The 6,976-nt window shown below is 54.6% G+C and overlaps 1 long non-coding RNA gene across 1 annotated transcript; it reads right to left on the bottom strand.

The window, feature by feature from the left end:
* Positions 1 to 3,026: 3,026 nt before the first annotated feature.
* On the bottom strand, positions 3,027 to 5,719 carry LOC140600734 (uncharacterized). The gene is made up of 3 exons (XR_012003898.1): positions 5,631 to 5,719; positions 4,322 to 4,778; positions 3,027 to 3,177 (listed from the first exon to the last, which is right to left on the bottom strand). It is a non-coding gene; the product is annotated as an uncharacterized lncRNA (long non-coding RNA).
* Between the last annotated feature and the right edge of the window lie 1,257 nt (positions 5,720 to 6,976).

Here is a 6,976-nt window from a genome sequence, read left to right as displayed (position 1 = left end):
CCAGGCCTGGACATCCTAACTGGTGTGCTGAATACCAGCCTTTCTGCCCACTCTGAGAGGATCTGAGCCAGGGCTGGTGGGACAGAAGGAAGGAGAGGGAGAAAGTGTCAAGTCCAGCGCCTGGGGGATGTGGCCCTAAAAACCAGAGCAGACTCAAGGGGAGAACATAAGACACAATGGTCACTTAAATGGAGAATAAAGAAATGAATATCTCATTTGGGGACAAATTAACTTCAAGCACCAGTGGACCCTGGGGAAAAGGTCCAGTAGACCATGAGAAAGGCAGCTCAGAGACCACCAGGGCCAGACCACCTGCTGGAGGTACAGAGGCCACCCCGGCCATGGCAACATGACAGCATCCTAGGGACTCACATTCTAAGCATGAAACCTGTGCCATCTGGGCTCAACCCAACCAGAGCTGTGTGATCAGGACAGGTGCCCCCAAAGCACTCAGAATTCTAGGATACTAAATTACAGGAGAGCCCAGAACAGAACATTTTAAGGTCTTGAATAAAATTATGGAGAGGGAGAGACAAGAAACCTATGATCATAAAATCCTACCCTCTCAACAGCCCCCGTGACAAGCAGCCATCCTCACTTACTTGTCTTCAACACTTCCCCCACAGGCATTCCCACCTCTCGAAGTGAGTTCATTCCTTGGTGGAAATTTGTATTTTTTTTTAAGTTTTTAAGTTTTTTTTTAGACAAGGATCTGCCTTTTTGTAATTTCTGCTAACTGGTTCAAGTCTAATCTCCTAAAGCAGTGTTTGCTACATCTGTTTCCTCTGTAACATGTAACCAATGACCTGCAAACGCATACCTGTGCACATTCCTTCATACATTCACTCAGCACATTTTATTGAGCACCTACCAGGTGCTATGTACTGGAACAGAAAAGAGGATGAAAGAGACAAAAACTCCGACCTCATGAGCCTAAATTTAGTATTGCTTATAATAATAATAAATGAAGTGCGCAGACTGTCAAATGGAAAAAGAAGAGGAGAGAGTCCTCAGAGCACATTTTTAAAGAGAGCACTCAGGTAAGGAGAGATCTAAGCAGGGGGGAGCAAGCAAGCTATGCAGAGGGAGCAATACATGCAAAGGCCCCGCAGCAGCAAAAGCTAGGGCACAGGGAAGACAGGATTGAGGGTAGGCATAACGCTATGGGGTCTAGCTAAAACTGCACCCTTAGCTCTCCACCTGGTAAGGATCTGGGAATGAGAAGGACATTTGAGAGACGAATCTTTAATTTCCTATTTAAGGTACATTAGTACTTCATTATGAGCCACAGATTATGCTGGCAGCACACCTCACAGTGGAGATGATGCCTCAAGGCATCGCCACGTGGTGTTGAGAGCACTGCCCTCCAGACAAACCCAACAAGCCCAGCCTGCTCTTTGGAGGAGAGACAGGAGCGCTCCCATCCCTCACTGTCCTGCTGTCCTCCTCTGGACCCGCTCCAGGCTGTCTAGGTCAATCAATCAGTCTCCGTTCTTTCCAAAATCACTATGTGCAGTTCACAACAGGAAAGATGGAGAAAAGGCACGCTGCAGATCCGTTCACACACCACTCAGGTTGCCTTAACCCAGACGCGTGACCTCCATGTTGGAGAGTCGGCGCGCAGGCCCACCCTCCCCCTTTGTAACCCACATCACCTCCAATACCAGAAACATGTATCACACGGATCTTTTCCCTTTTTTTAAGATGTTCCCAAGAAAATCTGTATTTAATTTATGGGCAATTTATAATGGAAATCGACCATATAAAATGTATACAAATGTGTAGGGCTGTATATAGGGCTTGGAAGGAGACAGTTGAGCTTAGCAATAATTAACGTGAAGGGTCTCTTCCCTGCTGCCAGGTAGACATTTGGATTGCCCGGACTCTCATTAAACTTAAACCAGAAAGGGCTCAGAGGCCGAGGGCCAAACATTCCTCAAGTCTATGGAGGACGTCAGGACATGGAGCCGACGACAATACATTTCACCAGCATTGCCAAAGCCTTGTTTAAGTTTAGAAGATGCCTGTATTGCATTACTTGGACAGAGAGAGCCAGCCCATGCGCCACAATCCATTTTCCAGAGAAACAAAACCACTTCCAACCAAACCAACCCCAAACCAACATGAGGCCACAGCATTGGCAGGGCGGTCAGCAGATCAACAGGACACCTATCTGTCCCCACCCCTGGCTCCAAGGCCTCCAAAGGCAGGGCAGCTGCTGCTCCCAGCACAGGACTGCCCTGCTCAAGTCAAAGAAGAGTTACAGAGAACCTCAGAGCTGCCAAAAGCTATTTCCAGGGGACTTTGATCCACTGATGCTGTAATCTCTGAAGGGAAACATACTTCATTTAGAAGGTATTCTTTGGTGTCATTCCCAAGGAGAAGGCATACTTGTTTTTGGAATAACAGAACACTTACTCTCTCCTCTCTTACTCGTGTTCTCACTCTCCCTCACTCCGGCCACGAGCACTCCAATTGTGATGGTGCACAAACAACCTTGCTGAACACAGTGAGAGATCATAGAACATACTGTCGGCCAGAAAAGCATGTTTTCAACAATGCCCAATTAGAAGCCAAAATCCTAGATGGCCGCAATACCATAGCCTGAGCCAAATCTCAGGCTCAGCCGTTCCCCCACCGGCCTCCCCCAGCCTCCACCCGCTGAGGATTCTTTGTTCTGACCCCTTTCAGGGTGAGACCCCCACCATGGAAGGGGTGGGCCCCCCAAAGCACATCCAGGTCCCTCAAATCCCCCAAATGCCATGGCGAAGGGTGGTACATTTAAATAAGTTTTTCCTGGCATATCCTGACATGGCTTAGATCAATTACCTCATTTTTCAACAATGAAAAGATTAAACAGTTGTTAAGGGTTATAAAATGATTTAATATGCTATTAAGAGGAGATGTAAACTATCAAAGTTTAAGTTTCCAGAGAGAGACTTAAATATCAATTATATTCGCATCCAATCTGTATGGAGCTCCCCCCTCCCCCTGCAAAAAAAAAAAAAAAAAAAAAAAAACCCCACCCAGAAATCCACATCAGGGGCAGCTCCCCACCGCCTGGGGACACACGGCCCCTCCGAAGGCGGCTGTGAAAATCCAGTTCCTGTGCGCTGGTTTCATGAGAATTTGTCATGGCCAGGGAAACCAGGCTCAGACTGTTCACAACACTTTTTCCTTGAAACAGAGAACAAAATCAAATTTTGGAGAAATTTTAGGGATATGTATTTGTGCTCAGTGATGGGAAAGGACCATTAAGTACCTTATGTGAAATTAGAGTAGGTCTCTAACTTCTGAACCCTTACTGGTTTTCACTCACTCGCTGCTGGCAACATTTCAAAGGGTAATTTTTTTTTTTCAAATTACCTCGTAAGGCAAAAGGAAAAAATAAAAATTCTTTGCTTCCTCTGTCTCCTCTCCTAGTATTAACTTTTTAAAATATGGGTTCTCACTTTACACCCCGAACAATTCAGCCTAGCCGAAAACCTGCCGCCCCTGATACTGACATCTCCCGGATTTGCATAGTGCCCGGTTTACATAATCAAATGGAGTAAAGCGTGCATCCTGCCTCAGTTCACCTCTTGGCCCCTGGATAGGTTCCGACACTGTGGGCCCCATCAGGAGGATGACTCGATAACCCGTTTTATCAATTCCAACCGCAAGAGGGAAGTTAAGGCAGACCCTGCTGCAAGGGGAGCGCTGGGTCAGTTTTCATCAGATACAGATGTGCTCCCACTTCCCTGTTCACTCCAACTAGAGGAAATCCTACAAGAATGGCACAGATGGGCAAGCTGCACTACGGTGCCATGTGTCTAGACTAGGGACCCCCAGGCTCCCTGCTCCCTCCTTCAGACCCCAGGACATCTTTAAAGATGAAGAGGGAATCTGGGGGTGGGAAGCAATGCGACCCTCCTCCTGACATAAGTCTGGGATTGGGGGCGGGGGAGAAGGGGAATAGGCTGAAAGAACACTCGGGGAAATGTTTTGCAGAGTGACTACATCCCAACCCCAGGCTACTGCTGCCCAGTGTCCAGGGACCAGAAAGCCCGTATCAGGGGGAGATTTGATTGCAATTATTTAAAAAGTGAACATGCCATCCTTTTCAAGGAGAAGCCAGACTCCCCAAACTAACAGTAAATCGAAACAGCCCAAACATGGACCGATGTGTTCAGAAAACAACACTTGAGTTTCTCATGCTACTTAATCGTACTGTATCTTTTACCACTTACGAGGGGAGTGTGCCTGGCGGGGCAGCCTCTGCAGCACTCCCCACAGCAGGACCCTCGCCACATAATTAAGTGGCTTTCAGAGAGAGGCTCACCGTTACTCTCAAGATGAAGGAAGCACGTTTCACGGCGAGGATGGCCTTTTTTCCCTCTCCAAGAAGAAAGCTGTGCCTTTGCGTGAGGCAAGTACTGAGCAGCTGCTGCTGCTGCTTCTGCAAAGGAGAGACTTTCCACACCCGTTCATGTACTAGGACTGAACTCACGGCCCTTTTGCCAAAGCCATGACCCCGGAGTCACCAAGTGCAAGGACACAGGGCTGGTGAGAAGCAGCCCGGTGACTTCCAAGTTCCTCCTTCTTCCTCCTTCCCACAACAGTCTGCTGCGGATGGGGGGACTCCAGGTTTGATCCCTTCTAACTCGCCCGGTTTTCCAACTGGGCTTCTGGACAGCTTGTGATCCGCAGGAAGAAGGGCCCCAAACAGAGCTTGAACCCTTTCCTTATCAATCCCAGGCGGCAAGGTGGGCCCCTGGCTCCAAAGGATGAGCGTGCATCTGATTGAAAAAATGAGTGGGAAATATCAGAAAGGGAGGCAGAACACGAGAGACTCCTAACTCTGGGAAACGAACTAGGGGTGGAGGAAGGGGAGGTGGGCGGGGGGTGGGGGTGACTGGGTGACGGGCACTGAGGGGGGCACCTGATGGGATGAGCACTGGGTGTTATGCTATATGTTGGCAAACTGAACTCCAATAAAAAATAAATTTGTAAGTTAAAAAAAAAAAGAGCCCCCAGTTATGATCGTTAGTGCTTCGGCTGGCTTCCCCCGGGGTCTGACCTGGGGCAGGCTCCGGAGCCGGGGCCCAGCAGCGGGGATGCCCCGGAGGCCCGGCCCCCGCCCCCCACCCCCCCCCGTCACCCCGGCCTTGGTCCCCCGCGGCTGGCCCCTGCCTCACTGCGGCGGCGGCACCCCCGAGCCGCTGTCGGGGCTGCGGGTGGGGATCGGCGGCTCTGTCTCCCCGCAGAGGGCATGCGGCAAGGCTGGGCGCTGCCCTAGCACGGACGCCGCCAACGCGCCGGCTCAGCGGCGGGCACCGGGCGAGGGGCTGCGAGGAAGGGGACGCGGCTCACAGCACAGCCCACGCGCCGAAGCCGCCGGAGCGCAGGGTACGGGCGGGAGCGGAGGGCGGCGGCGCACGCGCACAGCGTCCTGACCCTAGGGGGGGGCCGGGGGGGGGCCGGGGGGGGCCTCGCGCCTGAGCGACGCCGAGCCCGCAGCCCGCAGCCCGACGCTGCCCGGGAGCACCCTCTCTCCGAATCCCAGGCCGGCCGCGAGCCCTTCTCCTACACGCTTTACACGCACGTGTATCACAACCCCCCAGGTGAACTGGGAGGTCGGCGTTACACACCCATGTTCCAGATGGGGAGACTGAGGTGAGGCCTCGCGCTGCTGGGAAGCCAACTTCCCGCCACCTCAGCCATCTTCCCTCTCACACCGACCACGCATGCGCACAGGCGCACACGCGCACACGCACAGGCACACACGGGCGCACGCACGCACAGACACGCACAGGCACGCAACGCACAGGTGGACACACGCACAGGCGCGCACACGCACAGGCGGACACAGGCGCACGCACACACAGGCACACACACGGGCGCGCGCGCACACAGGCGCGCTCAGGCGCGCAACGCACAGGCGGACACACGCACAGGCGTGCACATGCACAGGCGTGCACACGCACACGCACAGGCGCGCACAGGCACACAGGCGCGCGCACGCACAGGCGGACACACGCACAGGCGCGCACAGGCACGCAACGCACAGGCGGACACACGCACAGGCGCGCAACGCACAGGCGGACACACGCACAGGCACGCAACGCACAGGCGGACACACGCACAGGCACGCACAGGCTCGCACACACAGGCGCGCACAGGCACGCAACGCACAGGCGGACACACGCACAGGCATGCACATGCACAGGCGCGCACACGCACAGGCGCGCACAGGCACACAGGCGCGCGCACGCACAGGCGGACACACGCACAGGCGCGCAACACACAGGCGGACACACGCACAGGCGCGCACAGGTACGCAACACACAGGCGGACACACGCACAGGCGCGCAACGCACAGGCGGACACACGCACAGGCACGCAACGCACAGGCGGGCACACGCACAGGTGCGCACAGGCACACAGGCGCGCGCACGCACAGGCGCGCAACGCACAGGCGGACACACGCACAGGCGCGCACAGGTACGCAACGCACAGGCGGACACACGCACAGGCGCGCAACGCACAGGCGGACACACGCACAGGCGCGCAACGCACAGGCGGACACACGCACAGGCACGCAACGCACAGGCGGACACACGCACAGGCGCGCACAGGTACACAACGCACAGGCGGACACACGCACAGGCACACGCACAGGCGCGCACAGGCACACAGGCGCGCGCACGCACAGGCGCACACACGCACAGGCGCACACACACACGCGGACACACGCACGCGCGGACTCTCCGCCTGGGACAGACCCTGGCAGCCACCAGCAGCCTCGACTTCCAGAAGCGCCGCTGCCTCCGTTTTCCCCTGGGGGGCGGGGAGGGGCGCGGGAGGCTGTAAGGGCAGGATTTGCGGCCTGAGTAGTATAAATAACGGGTCGCCACACTCGGATCATCCTGTCGCGGTGTGACCGCAGTCCCGTGACCCTCCGTTACTCCCGAACCAGTGCTGTCATATAATCTGC

This window comes from Canis lupus, chromosome 12 (assembly GCF_048164855.1).
Source record: "Canis lupus baileyi chromosome 12, mCanLup2.hap1, whole genome shotgun sequence".
Classification (NCBI taxonomy): Eukaryota; Metazoa; Chordata; class Mammalia; order Carnivora; family Canidae; genus Canis; species Canis lupus.
This window is presented reverse-complemented; position numbering and strand designations above follow the sequence as displayed.